A 21,595-nucleotide genomic window follows, 5' to 3' on the forward strand; every position below is an offset into this window, starting at 1 on the left:
CAGAGGTGGCCTTCTTGTTCTTCCGTCTTCTTGCCTTAGGCCTCACCTTTGGCTTGGGTACCTGACTCAGTGCCAGACCCTGTGTCACCTGTGACCTAGTGACTGCAGCAGCAGTCAGGGGGAGACATCCGAGATCAACGTCAACTCCACTAGATCATTACCTAACAATGTTAGCTGGGACATTGTCCTGAACAGGACAGGAAGCTTCGCTGTCTTGTCTCCAATCATGACTGTGACTAAGGCTACAGGTGATAATTTGGGAGGCCCACCAGCTAACCTGGTGCTTCTCAGAGGAGCACCTACATAGTCCTCTGGCTTGAGCAGGGTCCTGTCCACCACTGTCATGCTGGCCCCAGTGTGTCTCAACCCAGTAGAAGGCTGGCCATTCAAGAGGACCCTACTCAAAAACCTACCGGTGTTCTGTGGGATAGTTGCCAGTAATTCCACGTACTGGTCCCAGGCCCCAAGGGACACTAAGGAAATCTCTACAGGAGCACCAAAGGTGATCCCTGTAGAGGAGGGGAGGACAGTGGCCTCCACCTCAGACATGGGGTAAAGGTAGCTCAGGCTGACAGCCTGTACTCCAAGTGCCTTACCTTACATTTGGAGTCACCCTTCTTGTGATCCAGAACCCCACATTCCCAACGAGTGCCAGGAATGCAGGGTACGGTACTGGAACCACTGGGAGCCTGCTTTGCAGCAGGTGGACCACTACTCTTATTCCCACCCACACATGACTTATCCCCACTAGAATTTTGGGTCTTAGGAGAGGAAGGTTTTGGTTTACCCGACTGACTGCTTTTGGGACTACTCAGCTTTCTGAGAGGTCCCCTTTTCTTTGTCCTTCCCACTGGAGTCCTTAGGGGACACCCGGTGGGAGACTCACTTGTCAGCTAGCCTGGCCAGCTTAAAGGGATCCAAAATGTTCTGGTCAGCAACATACTGACGCAGCTCTGGTGAACAGGCTTCATAAAAATGCTCAAAAAACAAAAGGTGAGACAGTTCAACAAAAGTTTTCACCTTGTATCCATCAATCCATCCCATCATGTTCATGTGCACAGCACTCATCCAGTCAACTGAAAACGCATTCTCTCTCTTCTTAAAATCCCTGAACCTTTTAAGGTATTGGGTAGGTGTCTTGCCAAACTTGGCAATCAAAGCAGACTTCATGCACTCATACTGACCCCTTTCTTCCAGACTCTGTTTCAGAAACAGTCATATCCAGTTTGAGGCTTAACAAACACTTAGCCCAATCACTTTTATATACATCATGAATTGCACAAGCCATTTCAAAAGCTTCAATCCATTGGAGGATATCTACACCCTCCACACACACACCAACCAAATCTTTCATAAACTTGGTGGCAGGGGACCTGACCCTCTCAACGGGTTTAGCTGAAGTCTCCACTCTAGCTTTCTCTAGCTGGATTCTCTGACATTGTGTCCTTGTCTTTGAGTTCAAGATCCCTATTCTTGAGTTCCACTTGCTGTGCCAGCTCCTCTTTCTTAAGCTCAGCTTCTATTTCCAACTTGCAGTATTCAATGGCCAATTTCATCCTTAATAACTCAAGTTCCACGGAATTGCTGGGGGTTGGAACAGAGGCAGCAGGAATGGTGGCATTCCCAGAGACAGATTCAGCAACAACCCCAGGGGCAGAGTCTTCATTGGGTGCATCTCCCCCTTCAAGAGTTTCACCATCAGTCTGTTAGTTCACCAGGGCAGCTATCAGCTCAGCCCTAGACTTATCCACAAAGTCTAACTCTCTGGCTTCACAAGCACTCTGGAGATCCTCTAAGCTCATCCTAGTCCATTTACCATTTGCAATAGACTCCATGGCTTGTAATGTAGTTATCTTGTACACCAGCAAACCTCAATTTAACAAAGTGCAGATGGCACGGTTATACACTGATTCTTAAAACCATAAGCATCCCACCGCTGCCACCAGTGTAAACACTGGCGGGGGGGTCTGTACTTCCGCTCTTTCTATATGGTAGAGGAGAGGCACAGAGGACCCCAGCCAAGATTCTCCATTATTGGTACGTGGTCGAGCAATCAAGGCCTAGCTTCTCAGGAGGTGATGCAGGCTGGTTCTTAAGTACAGTGTAGTCCCCACGCACCCACAAAGGAATGTCCGCACACTGTATTAGTTTAAACAGTCTTTATATAATTAATATTCAAGGTTATGTACACTATCACAATAACCCACTTTGTTCTCTTATCTATAATGGCACATATACAGTTCTACGTGGTACCACAATTACTATTAGATCTCTTTAAAGTGCATCAACTGTACGGTTAAATGTCACACAAATCAGTTTGTAAAGGAAAACAACAATAGTTCTAAGAGGAAAGCAGTTGGTTAGAACAATTGGCAGAATACTGGCCCCTACCACTAGACACAGTTCTGGATGGTGATCCTCCCTCTACCCCCCCTCCAACCTGGACAACCTGTAGAATAAAGATATATCACAAGCCCTGTCCATATATTGTTCACACAAGTCTTTCCAACAGTTCAGCAACCCCAAAGTACCTGGCGTCGTAGCGTTCCTCGTCGGGGAATCGACGGCCCTTCTTGAGTGCCCTCCCTTTAAGGCAGGAGTCACGGGTTGTCGAACGTCCGGCGAAGAACAGGGTGAACTACGGCGGTGAAGTGGCAGCTTCTTTCCTAGCGGTGCTTGTTAACGGGGAAGCGTAAACGTCCTGCAAGGAAGAGTCGTGCGGGGCACCTCGTTGTCAATAGTTCTGGACCGCAAAGAGTTTGATCAACTGTGGCCCAGCAAGGGTGTCAAGGAGTCGGCATCTATGTGGTCTTTGGATGGCAGGAAACCCACTGGAAGATGCTCCTCGGCGCGTCGATGGCCTGGCCTTCTCCCACGGGATAAGGTGGGCGGCGATGCAGACAAGCGCGTCCGTGAATGAAAAGTTCTTAGGCAACAGGAGCACGTCGGCTCCGGTCGGCGGTGGACAACAATCCGGGTGCTTCTCTTTGGGATTCCTTGGCAGTCCCCGTCTCCGGTCGTCAGCCTGTCTACCAGGGAGCTTTGGCAAAGATCAGCTGGTGCACGTTGGTCCCTCGTAGCTCGGGAAGAGGGCACCTTACCAGGTCCTCTCTGGGCCAGTCCATGGAGACGTAGCACCTTTCAGATTGATGAAGAAGAGCAACGGCAATTCTTCTCTTCCAGCAGGGCTTCAAGGTCAACCTTCAGTTTCACTCCAGTTACTCTTCGTAGTGGACTTGAGCTTCTGAACACGAATTCTAGCAGTGAGAGGCCCACAGATATACTAGTTGATCTCCCATTCATTCTGCTGGGTCACACTCGGGCAACCAATCGGTCAGAAGGGCATTCATGCCGCCAGGCAGCCAATCAGGCGCATAGTGCATTCAGGCTATTCACTTCTCTCCAGACACTCACAACAAGTTATGTGTATTGGGACAAGTACCCAGCCATTCAACACTCCACAATGCTTTCATACTAGTTTCGGGCAGGGCTGTCTGTCATTGTGTCAAACACCAGAAACTAGACATCCACAACAAGAAGTGCATATTCGTCACACACTCCATACACACAGGTCCCACCCACAGGGTGTACCCACAACATACAGTCACTGGGAAGGCTCCAGCCAGTCTGGCCTGGACTTCACAACAACACCATATTCGGAACTTCACCCAAAAGCCAGTCAGAGGGAAGGGACAGAATCGGGGCTTCCCAGGACTTTGGGAAAACATGGTAACAGGCAATAGAAAGCATGAGGCCACAGGGGCCATCTTGTTTCCTATCGGGAATCAACTCATTCCAATGGCAGGGCCTGGGTATCCCAAATTGGAGGATACTCGGTGCACCTGTCAAATTCAGCATAGAGCTGCCACCAGCCCATACCCTGCTCTGTTGGGCCGCACACAGGTGCCCAAAAACATACACTAGGGGCACAAGGCTGCACCCCCACCCTTTAGTGCCATAAGGGTGTCCCATGGGTCTGTACACCAAACCAAAAGAGAGCTGCACTGCCAGGAGTCCCACATGAGCTCCTGCGCAGTAAACAAGACAGGACACACGATAAAAAGCAGTAAAGGACAAGGATATGGAGGCTCTGTCCCTCCGATGCATTTCCAGCATCACACTCTTCCCTGTTTCAGTTGCACTGAGTTGGTCCCTCCCCACAGCTGATTTCTCCCTGGGCCAAGAAGCATTATTATATCCAGCACTTGGGAAAGTTGGTTGCCGTGGTAGGAAGACCTGCGCCGTGCAGACCAAGGTGCAGGTAAATGGGGTAATGGCCACTACCCCTCCCATGCACTGCCCACCACTCACCGCGGTTTGTGCACTGTCACAATCCCAGTAAGGACACAAAGCATATCCACAAGGCACACCCTCCAATGAAAGTGTAGGGAGAAGCTGGGCATGCATGCATTCAGTTTGGCTGGCTGGCGGGCGGGCGCAGGCGTTTAGTAGGGGCTGCCTTGACCACACCAACATGGCAGCCAAGACAGAACCTGTTATGAATCTCCAGATGGCCCCCGGCAGAACCGAAGATCTGACATCCCTGGTGGTCTAGGGTGCGGCCCAAGGCTATAAAACCAGGCCCCGGGCCACACCTTGTGCTTACCTGCTTACCGCTCCTGTTTCCACCGGCACAGAGATTGTAGTTTACCAGTGACTACCTGGACTCACATGCAGCTGTACTTACCCGAAGGCTTAATCGTAAGAGTACCTCTGTCTTGATACTCACTTGGAACCGCAGCTGATCGAGGTCCCCAGCAATCGCAGCTCCTGAAAACGAGAAAACTATAGTAAGAGACGGAAGTTAACTGTCAATTCCCGCCAGAGTTTCCCATTTAGAACAAACTTACCTGAAAAAGCAATCAGCCGCTTCACTCATTCTTCGCGCAGTGGCCAACCCGAGCTAATGGCATTCCGCGAGACCCGCACCTCTGGAAAGAAAGAGAAAGACTTGTTAAAGTTCAATGCGCCACCCAACAAGAACAAACAGCACGAAACAAGCTGCGCTCCGCAAGCTGCTAAAGCCTCCAGGAATACAAAACATTGTGTACAAAGACTTTGCTCCATACCTTAAGCATCCAGTACGTCGCAGCTGGCCTGGACCACTACTCGTAGTGAAGCAAATGGAGTCTGATGCTTAATTGACATCTCCAGCCCGCCTTCTTCGTCCAAATACGGTAAGCACAATCACCTGTGCGCCAGCCAGCCTATCTAAGGGGGAGGTGGGTAGAAAGCTGGGAATATCTGCACTTGCTTATCCCTGGGTCTTCACCCAGGCCCCTCACACATCTTAACAGAGTCTCTGAGTGCTACCGGGTCCCTCCCAACATCACTGTTCACTGGGCTTTGGTTCTTCAGCGGACCAGTGGGGAAGGATTGGCTTGGGCATTCACCATAGCCAAGTTATCCAGTCGGGGCAATGTTTCGGAACAGTCTGGACCAGGCACTACTGCAGGGCACCAGAGATAAGCATTACATACACAAAGGGTTGCTCCCTGTGAGCCTGTGGTCCCCTCTGTTAGGAAATATTTAATTTATGTATAATTTTCCCTCCATTTATGGAGCCCCCCCAAAACTTTTTGCTTTTGTTTGGCTTTCCCATCCTGATTTTTTTACAAGTGGAGCACAGCCTTCAGATGAACTCCCCTGGGCTTTTGCTCACTTGTTATGGGGAAACTGACACGTCCTTCAGACTGTCAGTACTAGGAAACTGTTTCCCTTAGTATTTGGCTGTTGTCATTTCTTCTTAACTTTTTAATAGTGCACAATGTACCTTCCAGTACCACGCACTGGAGTCCCTTTTTGTTTTATGGCCCTAGACACACTCAAAGGATGTTTTGGTGATTGGACGAGTGTGCCTGGGACAAACTGGCGGCAGCAGTTAATTTACTTTTAATTAGGTTTTACTACTTTTTACTGAATCGTACTGTATTTGGTTCAAGACTGTGCCCAGGTCTGAAAATGGCTGAGCCACAAGGTCTTTTGTTCTGTCCCATGGCCATTTTGTCCTTTGCCTTCACCAAGGCCGAGTAACCCGGGTTTTCCTTATTTGGGCATGCAGCCACCCGTGAAAATGGATTTCTTGCACAGGCTTCTACCTGTCAAGTGTGTGTATACCCAGGAAGCAGGTTAGGACTGTCTGGTCCCAATCCACACTGCTGGTGCCAGGATGTCTGGAGTGCCTGATTGATTGAGACCACTGTGGGCCGTGATTGGTCCACGACTGGGATGCCTGCAACAGAGCAGATCTTCGATTGGAAGTCCTCGATTTTGGCGAAAAGCTAATCTTGGATAAGCGAGGGGGCTCTGCATCCATTCCAGGTCGATCACCTGAGTTCTCACCAATCTACAGAAGGAGCCAAGTCTCCTGCGCGAAGAAACAGACTTGTGAAAACGCCAGAGACTGGGTGGAAGGATTTGGCACCCTTTGCCCTTTGCTGTCCCATCTGAGCTCTGCTTTCTTCTTCGATCAAGGTGGCCTGCCCCTTTGGAGTAGTGGGAACTACTACTCTAGGCGTCCGCTGCTTACCCCCCGAACGAGCCCCTTTGGAAGTGTTCCTGGGCCATCCAGAAACCTGTCCAGTTCTACCTCAGGGTATCTTGCAGAAACGCCTCCGTCTCAAGTGCAAACCCGAGACTTGGGACATTGCTTGCTTGTGGTCCCATGCATTTGCTGTGCCAAATTAAGCAGGTCTAGATCTCCTGGGTCCCGATTAGGAGAGTGCGTAACGCTGCCTGCATCTTTGATTCCCACGTCACAACCTGGTGCTGACAATTGCTGTAGATCCCTTGATGTTCTGCTCTCCTGTGCCCTAAAGCCTGCTGCACCAGAATTTTCTTCATACCTCCTTCAGAAGCTGAGAAAAGGCAACTGTCCCGTCACGGGTGACTTTTCTCCACCCCAGCCTCTGAGAGCCGGAACAACACGAAACTGCAGGAAGCAAACCTACTAGCGACCTCGACTAAACTGGCAAAGTTTGGTCCGGACTGTGCCGAGGGTTGATGAGTACTTTAATCACTTACCGGGGGCCCCCTGGCACAACCGATCACTTTTACGCACAAGTATCCCTTAAAAGGTGTTTGAACTTGGCTGGGGAGCCTGCGCTCCCTAGCTATTCTTGCCATTTGAACACTGCTTTGCCGCTAAGGGCAGTGCCGGCTCGAATAGTGGTATCCAATTCTTCATCGCCTCAAGCCCCTTCCTGACTTGCTACAGCCCTCCCAAGAAGACCCGCTTTTTGCTTCACCTGCGCGATCGTGCCTTTTTACGCACAAGGCTCCACTCTTCTTAGGGTTGAACTTGAAAGTTAGGGAGCAAACTCCAAAGAATTGCCTAATGCTATAACTGTGTTAACTCAACCCTCTCTTGACAGGTTGTGGCTAGATTTTTCCACTGTAGTGCATTAGGAAACGTAATGTGTATATATACTGTATAGTATAAGGATTTTGTGTGATAACTGTTTTCGCATTGCTAAAGTTTCTTTGTGTCTATGGGTCCGGCTGACAATAAATGTATAGATATTTTTCATATACACTTGTCTCAGAGTAATTTGTGGTTTGCTGCTGTGTGTGATCATTGTGGGCTTCCGATTACTCACCCATCCTGGGACTTAGTCTTGACTGCCTGTCAAGCTACGTAGATTGGTCTGCCTTGTCCAGAAGGTTCCCCTGTTTCACTAAACCGAGGGTGGCCTCCGAAACCTCTGCCCACCAGGTCAGAGTTTTGAAATCCATCTCAACACCCTCCGATCCCAGGCGGAGTCACAGCTCCTCCCCGGGCTCACTTCTTTCGGCTTTGTGTGTTACTGGAAATCTGCCTGTAGGACCTCAGTAACTGCGGGTGTGCCCGTCTAAGCCTGTGCTCTCACACCATACTATGTCTCCTTTTTAGCAGGCTGTCAGGGGGTAGTCTGCTTGAGGCTCTCGCTGTTCTTTCTCCGTTGCAAGTGATGGTGGGTCTTGTATAATAGCCCCTCCCCACCAGAGCTCGCTGGCACGGCCTTCCCCACTCTCACAATTCCCGCTGTGCCTGATGTTCTTTCTCGCTGTTGAGCATAAGGCACCACAGAAGGAGGGTACTTCGTACCATGGCAGATCCTCCACCTGGATCTGCTTCATGTTCGTCTCTAGTGACGGCTCGAAATATTCTATTTTTTCAGGATATGCACTGCTGCATTGGGAGCGTTCTCAAGACACAGCCATCTTACACGCTCACTAGCGCCCCCCTCCACCATAATGGCATGATTATAACATACTTGAAAACCAAGGTGCTAAAAAAGAGAAATCCACCATTGTGTTTAGGGTTTTATAGACTTTTCAGCAGCTTTTGTTAGGGCAATATAAAAAAGTTGTGGGTAAAGCTGTGAAACTAGGTCATGGACCCCGGTTGACTTAAAATTGTTTTCTATGACTGTACAGAGGTCTCAGTGAGGTTGAATGCCCAAGGACTTTTAACAGATCATATTAAAACTGTAAAGGCCCAAAGCAAGTGTTTGTTTTAGCTCATTGTCTCCAACCTCTTCACATCTGGGATATACTTAATGTTCATGTAATGGGGGAGAGGGTCAATCCCCAGTTTATAATCTTCAACAGGGAGATAAACTCATCTCCTTTTTCTTTGTCTCCCAGATATCATCACCTTAGTCCAACAGTTTTAGAACTTATTTTTATACATTGTCATATCACTGGCTGACTCCGGAGAAACATAAACAAATGTACCTACCCTTTGCATACAATAAGCTGTTTGGCAGAGTAGATCATGGAGTATTTAATGTTAATAGCCCTAGGCAATTTTTTGAGTTCCAGAAATTATTTACTACAAGTCACAATAAGAGCCATAGAATGTGGAAAAATATGAAGTATCCCGTCATATTATTAGGTTGCTTTTATTTCTTGATTAGCAATGGAAAGAAAACTCTCACTGATTCAGTCATAAAGGAATGAAAGTCTAACAATATCCAGCAACAGGAATCACTCACTTGGAAACCATAAATTGAGAAAGACTAAAATCTTAAACGCAAAATTTAAAAAACAGACATTTATAGTGCAAACCAATTTGACCAAAGAAACGATGTAACGTGAGTTGAGAGAACAGAATCGCCAGCAGTATTCCTACAAAACATTATAGATGTTAATCACACTTACATGTAATGCTTTTTTGAACTAACATTTTAAGACAAATGTAGCGAGAAAATAAATTGAGGTTTGATATGGGAACGATTGGCTAGATGAATGTGCAGTTTCACATCAACAAGTCTGTTTAATTATTCACTCAAATCAGATTGAGGCAATGAAAAAGTGCTTTTATCTTGCTATTGAAAGGATTGTCTCAAAATCCCTAAAGTTCAAGAGCCTCGCAAGATGGAACCCCGGCACCGGCGTAGGCAGTAGCGATCTGTGGGCTCACTCCATGATGAACATCTGAGAAAATTCTGCTGTACCAAAAAGTTACTTCAAGAGGAACTCCATAGAGCATGTGTTGATGGACTCAATCGAACATTGATCCTCCTTAACAGGCGCTCTAAATCTTCATTGTTGCCCATGTCACTTCTCAGCGTGCATTGTAACTTTGTGCGATCATGGACCCATGTTTATCCAAATGCACCTGCATCTGGTCAACCTTTGAGGTTAGATTATCAGTTTTAGCATCCAGGTAAGTAATGCCAGCTTTCAACTCTAAAAACATCTCCTTGCTATCAGGCTCGCCTCCCTACACTCCTGGCCCACTGATACAAAATTCCTTTGCTGCAGCCCAACATAATCTCTGGGCTTCTTAGCACCTTTTCCTGCCTGAAAGGGAAGTTTAGCCTGGTGTTAATTGGCTTTCCCCAATTCCTTCCTCCTCCGCAGTCAACTTAGCCTGACATCAAACCTCTTCTCCTAAGCTCACTGTTAGGGAGAATTCTCTGTTTAGGCTGAATTTCCCTACCTAGTGAGTCCCCCAGCAGCTTTGCTGGATTTCTGGGGTTTCTTTTTTCCTCCTGCCAGGAGTGAGACTCTTTTTACCCTCACTCTTGGGCATGTTGAAGTGTGTTTTCTTGGTTAAACCTTGTGTTGAATGGGCTATGGGGTCTTTTACTCCATAGGGCCTCATGTATTTTTGTGATGTGGGTTACACAGCACCCTCTGTGCCGTGACCCAGGGGTGTCCTAGGGACTCCCCAACATAGACTCCATACCCTGGGACTGACTACTGTCTCCCAGGGCATGTAAAGTCACCAAAGACTTTGCTAGTCTTGAATCCTGAACAGAACCAGTACAAACCATCATATTGTGGACGTACTGGCTGGGGCAATTCGATTGCCCCAGGGTCTGTTAGTCGAGGGGGCACGTCTCCGTCCCCCCTGATCGAGTTTTGGCTGGTGGCAGTGGAAACTACTTTTTATATTCGACCGCGAATATTTCCCTATGGGATTTCCCATTGTTTTAGGCTAACACATTTAATTATTTATTTACGGTAGCCTTAAACATACCGCCGGTTTATATATTTATTATTATAACTCCGGTTGGGACTTTTTGCCAAAACTTGATTCTAAAATGGCGTTGGCGTTCGCCTCTGTAACTCTGACCCAAAGTGGAGCCCTTTGTTCCACTTTTGGCGGGCTTCTCCACAGAAGCCCTCCAAAGTGGTGCCACTCTGTCTGGGGTACTTAGGAGGGGTGGAGGGGGATTTAGGCACCCTGGACTGAGTTACCTTGGTAACTCAAGTCGCACTCCGTCCTGATTGGCCCAAGTGGTGAGCCGGCCGGCTCACCACTTAGCATGTTTGAGTGACAGCTAGGCTGGGTGAATGGGGGTTTGCTGCATAAAAGCAGGGCTTTGGGGACTGGAACTTCAGAAGTCGCCACAGGACCAAGAATCCGACGAGGGAAGAGCTGAGCCGACCTGCTTCGACGACACCACCCGGTGGAGCCCTGCTGAACCGTCTCACCACTTTTTCCCAACGACCGAGGAGAACTCTTAACGGAGTGGCTCCTTCCCTTGACTGGTGGGGACAACCAGTTTTCACCTTCTTTCCGTTCTTCGAGGTATCCCGTGGCCGCCTTGCCAGTGCCAAGCACCCCGGCAACCGGAACCCCACCACTTTTACCCCAACCGCGAAAGTCGGTACAACCCTTTAACCGGAGGACTCCGCGGCTGGTTTCTTTCCGGGCAGTGCAACGACCTTCTTCTTCTGCTCTTCAGCGAGATCTTCTTCTCCCCTGACCGACGTCGAGCCTTGCTGCCACTGCCTGGAACAACTGCCCCCGCTGGAGGATCCTTTCCGCTTAAGGTACCGTGTTCCGCCTGGCTTCCCTTGCCACCGACTGTACGAGGTAGTTTTAGCCCTCGGCTTTCGATCCTGGGATTGCCTGGGACACTTGGCTAAACTTTCTGAGCCTCTCTAACTCTTTTCCGAATTCTTTTGCAAGACTCTGAATCCCTACCAACTGTGTGATCTTGGGCACGTTTTCGCTCGGTCTGCTCTAAGAGGGGGCCCTGCTTAGTGACTTTTGCTCACCTGTGACTCTGTGCTTCTTTGAGCTTACCAAAAGTATTCTTGACCTTAGAGTGGTGTGTTTATCCTAATTCTGCTCTTTTTCCCTCCCTTCTTTAACCTACTAGAGTGTCATCCAACGTTAAGCGCTCACCTCTGTTTTAATTATGTGGTGTTAACCTGGAGTTGTCTAGATAGGAGTAAGGGTTGAAACTGCTTTCATTAGAACTGTGTTTGAAGTGTTTCTACTATATTTTGCTACAGTGATTTCAACTTATGTGTGTTTGATAAATAAATAACTATATACTTTTGAAACCAAGCTCTGGTCAGTGTTTGCTTGTGCTATTGTGCCTGAGTACATATTGTGTATACTTTACATACTGCCTAACTCTTCTTGAGGGAAGTCTGACTGCTCAGCCACAGCTACCAGGTAAATCTGGGTGGTGCAGACTGCTACCAAGTGGGTTTACTGCTATACCTGTAGTCTTAAATCTTTTGCAGTGGTCCCCAAGGGAACTGCACAGGTTTCTGCCTAACACTCACCCTCACTTTCAGATGCCATAGCCTGGTTACTTGACCTCTTGCTCCTATTATCCCTCCTCCCTCTACTGAGCCTCACTTACAGGCCATTAAGTTCATTGGAGTACCTACAGTCCCTTTTCAGGATCTGCTCCTCACACTGAACTTTAAAAGGTCACCATTATACGCCGATCATAAACATCCCAATGGGACATCCAACGGGTGACTGCTCCAGCCGTTCTCTGAATAGGCTGCTGTGAAGTGTAAGGAACTCATGGTGGCAACAGTACAGTAAAGACAGACACAAGTGATCACAGTCCAAGGGTGTTTATTAAACTGTATAAATGGGTAAGAAAAACGCCCCAATCCAAACCTCAATCTAAGATGGGAGCAAACTACGACCATCAAATAATAATGCACTCCTTCTGGTGTCTTGTCAACTAAAAGGTCCTATGCTAAAAGCTAAGTTTACACAAATAGTGTTCACAGGAAAAGAAAAAAGTTTTCACAAAAAATATAAGTCGGGATGCTATTACCGGGGTCTCCCCTTCCCACTTTTTTGGCACGGGACAAGACGGGACTCTTGAACACAGCACACTCCTGGACTACTTCAGCACAAGGCTACAGTTCCTTTTAGCGATATCCGGGCTTTCGTTGGTCAAGTCTCCTACAAAATGTCTCTTACCTCTGAGGGCTTGATGTATCAAAATAATAAAACAAAAAGTTCCTTTCGTATACTTTTCCATAGGGTGATGACTCTTCACCCCTGGATTCCCCTCAACCAGGCTCCGATCCTTTAGAATGCTAGCCTCCCTTTGTCGGGTTCACTACAGCTTTTCACTCAGAAAACCTTCCCCTATCTTATTCACCAGCCTCAATATCTTTTTTAAACCACCTTTCACATTGGACATCCTTCAGCCTCGTTCACTCTTGTCAACACAATGTTCACGGGGTTATCATGCTTCACCCCGCTTTGCAGGCAAACCTCAGCTGGGTTCACATTTGCCAGCTACCCAGTTCACGTGTTTCATCTTACTGGCAAATTCACTTCCCTTAGCTTTCTTCCCTTACCCAAGTCAGGCTCTCCCTTAAGCCCCCAGTCAGGCGCTCCCTTAAGCTTCCAGTCAGGCTTCGCACAATTCTATTATCACACAGTTTGCCTCCGTCAGGCTCAAACCTTGTTCAGTGGTTCTTGCGCTTTGGCTTTGCTCTGTCGGGCTCGAGCAGCTTGGCCTTCCACTGTTTGCTGGTTCAGAAACTTTCAAGTGGGCGAGGACTTTTACAGAAGCCCCAGCCTGAACACGCTGACCATTGTTCCGTTCTTTATTCCTTTTGTAAGTTTCTCTCAGCTGGCCTCTAGCTGTACAGAGTTTCACCTTCTCCCCAATGCCTCTTGGGACTTGTAGTTGCTTTATATTCTGGGTTTCCCTTTCTCTCGTCTCTTTCCGATAGTCTCCCTGGATCGGGCTCAGACCATAAACTCACTGGACATCCCTCTGTCTGGTTCATGCGTGTCCTCACAAAGTTCACGCGTCTTATTTATTCTCGTGGTTACGGGTCAAAGACTTTCAATTATACAAGGGATTGTTCACAACCCTTGTGTGACCTCTTATGTCAGGCTCTCCCAGGGCCTCCTGGTGTCTGTAGTTCAATGAAAGAGGACCAACCAGAGTCTTTCGGATAAGCGCCCCCCACTACCCTGCAGCTGGTCTTCCCCTGGTTTCCCAAAAGTTAATTAACACACACAAGTTCACAAGCTCTTTCAATTCATATCATGTTGCTATTTGCAACATTCGCTCAACGCAGCCAGGTCTGCCATCGGCTCTCCCTCAAACTCACCGGCTGAGCTGAACTCCCTTGCGTTTTTTGTCTCTGGACGGTACCACGGAAGTAAGCTCCACTCTCCGTCTTGGTTATCAGGGTGGGAGGCCGCTGTGCACCATTATCTGCTGCACCACATGCTAGCTGTCGCTCCCGGTCTTATGTTTCCTTTCATGACGGTTTCGCAGGTCTGGGTCAAAAAGGGCAAGGGCACTTTGCTCCTTGTCGTCATTTCAGGTTTTACCGCTTTTCTCCTCCTTACGAATTGCCATCCTGGAACAGCCGCCTCCTTATGCGTTTTGCCTTGCTCCCAGTGTGCACTCACGCTCCACCTTTTTATCCCGGTTCGGAAGGGAGGGGGCCGTCAGGTTTGTGTAGTTGTCAATTGCCTGACTCTGCCCGACTCTTGTGTTGGGACATGTCAGGTAAACGGCTCTGGTTTTCGTCTGTTCTCTTCCCTGGTGTAAGAAACTGTCGGAAAAGGCAGGGATAGAGATTCTGAATATCCTACAGGGTAGGATGGGCAAAAGGTGTTCTAAGGAATGGGGTACTGCATTTCACCCGTCAGTGTCCCACTTCCACTCCCCGAGGACCACTCGTCTAGGTCATCCTTCCGCACTGGTTCACCCCCAGGAACTGGATCCAATAGCGCTGACCGTGTCCTGGCCACCCAGATTACAGATCCCTGGGGACTAGTCAGTGAGATACCTTCATGTTTCTCACAGAAGGCATCATAAAGTATGACAGACGAGATATCAAGTTGAACAAAAGAGTATTTATTAACGTAAATGTCAGGCTGGTTGAAGGCCTAACTTGCTCTATGCTAAGGTGGGATTTCCTTACCTAACTAAAACTATGGAAAGTCTAAGTCAGGATTCACCTTAATTCTGTCTGTGTCAATTCTGTCTGTGTCCAAAACCGATCCTTGCCCTCAAAACTATAATACACCAATGTGTAGGGATGTAATAATCAAAAGAAACGGTGTTAAACAAAATGTCTGAGCTTCTTCCAGCTCGCAGCTTTTCTTTCAGCTCCAAGTATAAACCCCAGTTCCACCAAAAAGCCTTATGGGTTGTTCTTTGTTTCAAGTTCAAGATTATATAGTCTGGAAACTATCCTGTGGGTTCCCTTCCCCCAAGTTCAAAACCATCAAAGTTCAAAGCACAAGAGAAGGTTATGACGTTTCAGGATTCCCTTTTCCAGGACTTGTTTTTACCATAGTTCACAACTCAAAAGAAAGGACATAAGGAGTCTGTGTTCCCTTCCCCAAGACTTGTAGTCCATCACAGTTCAAAACTCACAAAAGAAAGGGGACTTGGCTTTCTCCTTTATCCAGTGTTTGGTCCATGCATGTTTACTTCCTTTCTCCAGATAATGAAGTTATTTCCATGATTTCATATAGTTAATGGTACCAACATTCAATGATTTATTTAACCCGGAAAGATAAATGTCCAAAATGTAGTGTGCATGGATTTTTGGTGATTGCAGTTTCATTCACTGCTAAAGATATAATGCAGTATTTTCCACTTTATTATAATGTTTGCATTCAATTTGTTATGTTTAGAGGTCTTATATAGCGCACGGTCACCTGAAGGCAGCATGGCACTAAGAGAGGGAGAGAAGGCCCAGCATACTAACAATCATCGCCAATTCAATGCCAAAATCAGAAATGATGAGTCTTTGGTGCTTTCCTAAAAGCCAAATGGTTGGGTATTCTTTTCATAGCCAAGGGCAGCTTGTTCCAAATCTGAGCCGCCGCGATCGAAAAAGCACGTCCCCCAATCCGGGCTCGATGATAAGATGGCACACACAGCAAGCCAGCTGATTCTGACCGCAATGAGTGGCTAGGAAGGTAGCAAACAAATTTAGTATGAAGATACTCTGCCCCCAGATCATGCATAGCTCAGTGAAGAATACATAGCGCCTTAAATTCAAAGTGCTGGGCAACCAGAAGCCATTGCAGACTGCGAAGGACTGGGGAGATGTGAGCACCGTAAGGCGACCCCTTGCAACACTGGCTGCAAGGTTTTGAAAGCTTTGGAGCCGGTGGACCAAACCCTTAGGTTGTGCTAGGTAAAGGGTGTTGCCGTAGTGCAACCGACTCAACACCATCGCAGCCACAACCAACGGACGCAGAAATATTGGTAGCAGACGGAGCACCTTTCTTAAGATTTTCAAATAAAAGGACCTGGCCTGGCAGAAAGCCGATACCTGGGCCTCCATAGACAGGGTTGCTGTCATATTTAAACCCCTACGTTTTTATTCCTCGCCGTAGGAACAGGGAGAGAACCCAAGGAAGAAGGCAATCCAGAGTGAAGGATCGGGGAGAGAACCCACCACCAGCACCTCCGTTTTGTCCCCATTCAACTTCAGCCAATTTAGGCCCATCCACTCGCCTACGGCCGTCGGGCACTGATGAAGGCATGCCGACACCTCAGCCTGATCCTGATCCATGCGGATCAGGATCTGGGTGTCGTTGGCATAAGAGTAGCCTCTGACGCTGAGGGAGCGGATTAGGCACAGCAGGGCACAGATGTAAATGTTGAAGAGAATAGGGGACACAGCGGAACCCTGAGGGACACCACAGCTAAGGTGACCAGGATTAGAAGTGAACAGGAAAAGCAAGAGAGATTGAGATCTATCAGCCAGGAAAGAAGAGAACCAGACTAGTACTTGACCAGATAGACCAATTTGGGCCAGGTGGGAGAGCAGGGTAGGATGGTCCACCATGTCGAAAGCTGCTGAAAGATCTAATAAAATCAGAGCTCCGGCAATTTGGTGTTTTCTGACCATTGATCTGGCTTATGCTCTTGGTTTCATTCAACCTGCTATGGAAATGGAATATTTGTGCCTTTCACAATTATAAAGTTTGCATTCCATTTGGCGTTCTTTGAACATAGGTTTGGCTTATGCTCTTGTTTTCATTAAACTCATTAAGAAATATTGGTGCTTTTCACTTTAAGAGAACTTCCCAATGCTCTGAGATTTTCAAAACCTTTCTGCTTTAAGAAATGTGATCACTCCAACACAAAGTATTTCTAATTCTTTGAAGTTCAACAACGTAAAAAAAGGCCTAGGAGCGGAGACATTTGAAAATGTGCTTTGTAATTCATGTGACGACTCCGCTGCTAGTTACCATGTATTCCAGCACAAATGGAAATGTTTGTTAATTCGCGCACCAGGTTTCTTATATTACACAAACTCACCTGCCTCTTCAGTTGCTGTCCTCACACCGCGGAGGTACACGATATGCAGCGTCTGCTGCTTGGGGTTCAACCTATGCCCCTTTGACACTCCTGGGCCAGCTTCTTGATGGGGAACGAGCACTTCACTTGAAAGGGGCAGCCTTTCCACCCGGCTTCCTTGTTTGCTACCAGTCCGTTCCACAGAGCTCTTGCACCTACGTCAGGCGGTTGCAGGTCACCACTCCTGGCAGTCTTGAGCGTTTGTGTGCTCTACACCTTGGACCTCTCCGCAGCAGATCCCTCCAGCGGCGCGCGCCTCTTCCAGCGCAGTTCTCTGCTTCTCACACAGGACTCCCTGCTGCTGCTGCTCTTTGCGTTGCTTTTTCCTCCTCCTTTTATGCACCTGTGACCCTCCAACTGGTTGCAGGTGTGTTCTCTCAGTTTTGCTTGACCATAATCGGGAGAACACGCCTGACCTTCACACCACCTTGCAGGCATCTGCCTCGTCCCAGTACTAAAGTGGTGAAATTGTGTGGTGTTCATTACTTTCAGTTGTCTTTCTTGTCTCAGTACCGGCAGGTATCCCATATGGGGAATTGAGGGGACCTGTCTTTAAAAAAAAAAAATAATAATAATGGTCGGGGAGGGTTAGGTTGGTCGTCATTAGGAAAAGGCAGATGCCATGTCTTGCCTGAGTTCATCCCAATCCTCAAGGACCCTCCTCCCAGGTGATCCTCCCTCGCTTCTCCAACTGCAGGGTTGGGATCCAAAAGCAGTGGACTTTCCCTGGCCACCTGCTCAGATGATCCAAGGGGGATAGGAGTGAGAAAACCCTCAGGTTTCTAACACTGCCCACCAAGCTTTCTCACCATACGGAGTGGGTCCGCGTCTTGCTCATTGTGCATATTGGTTATCAGGCACACACCAATATTGAGCAATAGCCCTCCGCTGCAGTTAAAGCAAGTCACCTACCGGTTTAGTGTCCCCGGACTGGAACCCTAACTTCAAAATGAACTGCCAAAGCGGTCTTCTCCAGGCGCTTTCCTGCTATGGTGCAACACAGGTCTTCGCTATGGCAAGGGCTCGCACCCCAGCTCAGTACTGTTGGTGGAGGAAGAGAGGGATTTTTATGTATCAGAATATTTGAGTGGCAACACAAGAAGTCACCAACTCCTACAGTTGCTATACGTTTGGTTCTTTGACATCTGTGTATACTTTCTTTGCTTAGTAAAATGAGTGTTCAGAGTTATAGATGCCAAGCTTGGTACCTCATCCTATGCCGCAAACATGGATGTGAAGACTAGTAGGCCACCTTTTATTGAGAGCTTTGTGACTGTCTCTGATTTCGCATGACAATAGACTATGACTTAGTTTTTAACATGCGTTACCATGCAAAGATTGCTCTGGTTGTGAAGGAAATGTTATTTTGGGACAGAGTTGAACAGTACAATATAATTGAGCACCAAGGTATCTCACCTTGAATATGCTAGGATAGCCCTGTTTTTTTGTGATAAAATCTGTAATATATGATATACCATAAGAAACATTTAAACCTAGTTTGTATGTTGCTTTATTGTCATGGTTTGCACTGTCTTGATGTATTCGGAGAGAAAAAAAGGAAATGATGATGAAGAACAAAGTGTAGGTTTTTGTGTTATGACAGCAGAAATAGAAATGTGAACCATTTGTATATTGGATGTACACATTTGTGGGACCAGTGGATGAAATATTTTAAGATTGTCTATAATATTGGGAATTGGGAAACCTCTTCTTTTGGTATAGAATAATGTGAGGGGTCGGCAATGCCAGGCGGACAACTGTTTGATGTTTTGTTATCTCATGCCATTTTAGTCTTGATGAAAATTTATTAAAAAATACCTCACTATCCCTACTTTGCAGGGGAGCCACACTAACACATAACTGCCCCCACACTAAACAATAAATACACAAAGAAAATATATGGCAATGTAATATCACATGAACAACATTTGCAGTCTCTGAATAACCGTCTAATGTCCTGGGTGATTTCCCTTCCCCAGGATTCAAAGTCATGTCTGTTATTGTCCAACCAATGAAAGAATTGTCTTAAAATCAGTTCTTGGTATTTCATAGTCAATCTAAGAGTTTGTTAACCAAGGTTCCACTAGCACGTCCCTTGTTCTTGGTGAAACATCCACTTTCCACTTCATTCAAATAGCACCAATGGTAATCCCAGCCACTATGCTTTGTCACCTTCCTCAAGAAGACTTGCTTCAGTTCAAAGGAAACGCAATCTCCCTAACTACTAGTGATACACAGTTCTTGGTTAAGTTAGTATTCTCTTTGTTACAGTTTTGGGCTTCACAATTATATATTTGTCAAAATTACTTCAGTGCTGCTGCTTCAGCTTTAACAACTTCACTTCTCCTTCATTGACTATGAGAATGGTCACCTTGGTCTCGGTGTGCCTCTTTGTTTAGACTACTACAATAGTGCATCCACTGACAACTCGATATACCACCACAGCTTCAGTATTTTTCCTACTACCACAGCTTCAGTGATATGTATTTTTATACAGGCTTCAACAAGATATACTTCAAAGTACTTCAACAACTTTAAAGTAGACAAGGCACTCTTCCGTTGAATAACTCTCTTCAAAAGGGGCAGCCTCTTTGCCTCTCTTGTCTGTCTATCACTAACGACCTGGGTTTGCCTCACTCACTTCTGTCTTCTACAGTCTGGCACTACAGATTAGGTCAACTTGAAAATAGTATTTACAAGTAGCCAGTCTCCCTTCCCCAACTTTACCTGCACCTTTCTGCCAGTTGTCAGCCCAATGAACTACCCAGAAGCCTTGGTGCCACTCTTAGCTTCAGGCAGCACTTGCACCCTTGTATCTAATGCCAATAAACTCTTATAAACTTCACAGTACAGGTAGACTGCTTATTAACTCCGGGAAAGGTTGGTTTCAGTGTGAATATGAGGAGGCTCTTGGCTTGGGCAGGTGCTTGTTTTCTTCAACTATTCGCTTTAACTTCTTTGAATGAAAGGTGTGCTATGTTAGAAATAAGAATAGAATTCCAGTCTTTCTTTGAAAATCAGAATTAGGCATACGCAGCCACTTCAAGGTTTAAAAATGGATATATATTTGTATTCCTGTGTGAAAGTAAACAATAGAGTTCAGGCCTCCTTTGGTAATCACAATTAGGCACACGCAACCTTTCTTTGATGTAGTTTTGAATAGTTAAAGATTGTAACTCTTGTATTTCATTAGGTCTTCGGTAATAGTCTTAGCAGCGCTCCCTCTCCTTAATTAGGGACACGCGACCACTCCTTCGAATAGTAAGTCTTTTAATAATGGAACAATGGAATTTGGTAATGTTGGCTTCTCACGCGAGTAAGAGACCTTTCACGTTAATACGTGAGCTATATTGCTATTGCTCATGGTATTTTAGATGCAACAAACAACTTCTACTAACTTAAAATCTTATGCAAGTTAACAGGGAGCTGGATACTTTTGTTGGCAATGCTTGTGCAGTTTGTTAGACTGCTGTGCTTCACTCACCGGCTTCTTAAACACTTGTTCTGCGGGTCGCACTGCTTTTCTGACTTCTACCACAACTTCTACTGGTTCGCTGGGGACCCACACCCTTGATCTGAAAAGATGTCTCTGGCCCGGCCACCTGTTTTGGAAGCTCCTCTTGCTTCTGAGACCCACAGCTTTAGAATTGCTTCTTGCTTTGGTCTACTGCGTGTCTGCTGCTCAGCAATTAGGCTCACATGGAGAAAGATGGCTCATCTGCACTTCTTCCGCCGCTGTGCAGCCTCTGCATTTCAGAATTTTAGGGAGCAGGACCCCCTCAGAACATGCAGGTGAAATCTTCCATCTCCACGTTCTGGCGTCCCTCTTGGTCTCACTTATGCTTGGTTTGCCAACCTTGTGGCTTCTTCCTTCTGCTGCTACTGCTAAGGCTCGAATTCCAGTCACAGTTCCTACTCCTTCCACTCCTAATTACCTGCACTTGAGGGGGCCTATTATGCTTCCCAGGTTCCTTCCGTGTGGGCTGTTAACCTTCATTGCCTGACTGATGCAACTACATTCCTCATCAGCCCTCTTCCTCGTCCTAGTACTTATGGGATCACGGGACATGTAGTCCCTTTCAACAAAGTAGTTTCTTTTAACATTTGAGATGTTTGTTAAGGGTAGATTTATTTCCCTTAAATTCAGTAAAAGATGCACTTGTAGAATTGGTTATTACAGAGGGAGATATTAGGTTTAAGGCATTTTCTCTAGATCCTGTTACATTATACCTTTGGGAGTAAAGAGGGTGTTTGTCTTGGGATACTTTGAAAGATTTCTCTGTTAATAAGACTTGCACAGATTTAACAGAAGTTATACCCCGGGTCACAGCTCTTATATGTGGGCCAGGGGCATTATAATGGCAATATGCTATAACTTTTTTTGGCACTCCAGCAAGGCACTTTCTTTCAGAGGACAAACACTGTCTCATCCCATGGGATCTCCTCACCACCCGGTCTCCTCCCCGGTGATCCTGCCACAGTACACCACCTCCAAGGTCCAGATCAGGAACCGTCTCCCTTTTTCTGGCCACCTG

The 21,595-nt window shown here is 46.9% G+C and overlaps 1 protein-coding gene across 1 annotated transcript in view; it reads left to right on the top strand.

Annotated features, from left to right (window-relative positions):
- The window catches only part of EDEM3 (ER degradation enhancing alpha-mannosidase like protein 3), a 925,252-nt gene that overhangs the window by 388,406 nt on the left and 515,251 nt on the right, over positions 1-21,595 (top strand).

The sequence above is a fragment of the Ambystoma mexicanum genome, chromosome 1q (genome assembly GCF_040938575.1).
Source record: "Ambystoma mexicanum isolate Mex_15411 chromosome 1q, UKY_AmexF1_1, whole genome shotgun sequence".
Taxonomy (NCBI): domain Eukaryota; kingdom Metazoa; phylum Chordata; class Amphibia; order Caudata; family Ambystomatidae; genus Ambystoma; species Ambystoma mexicanum.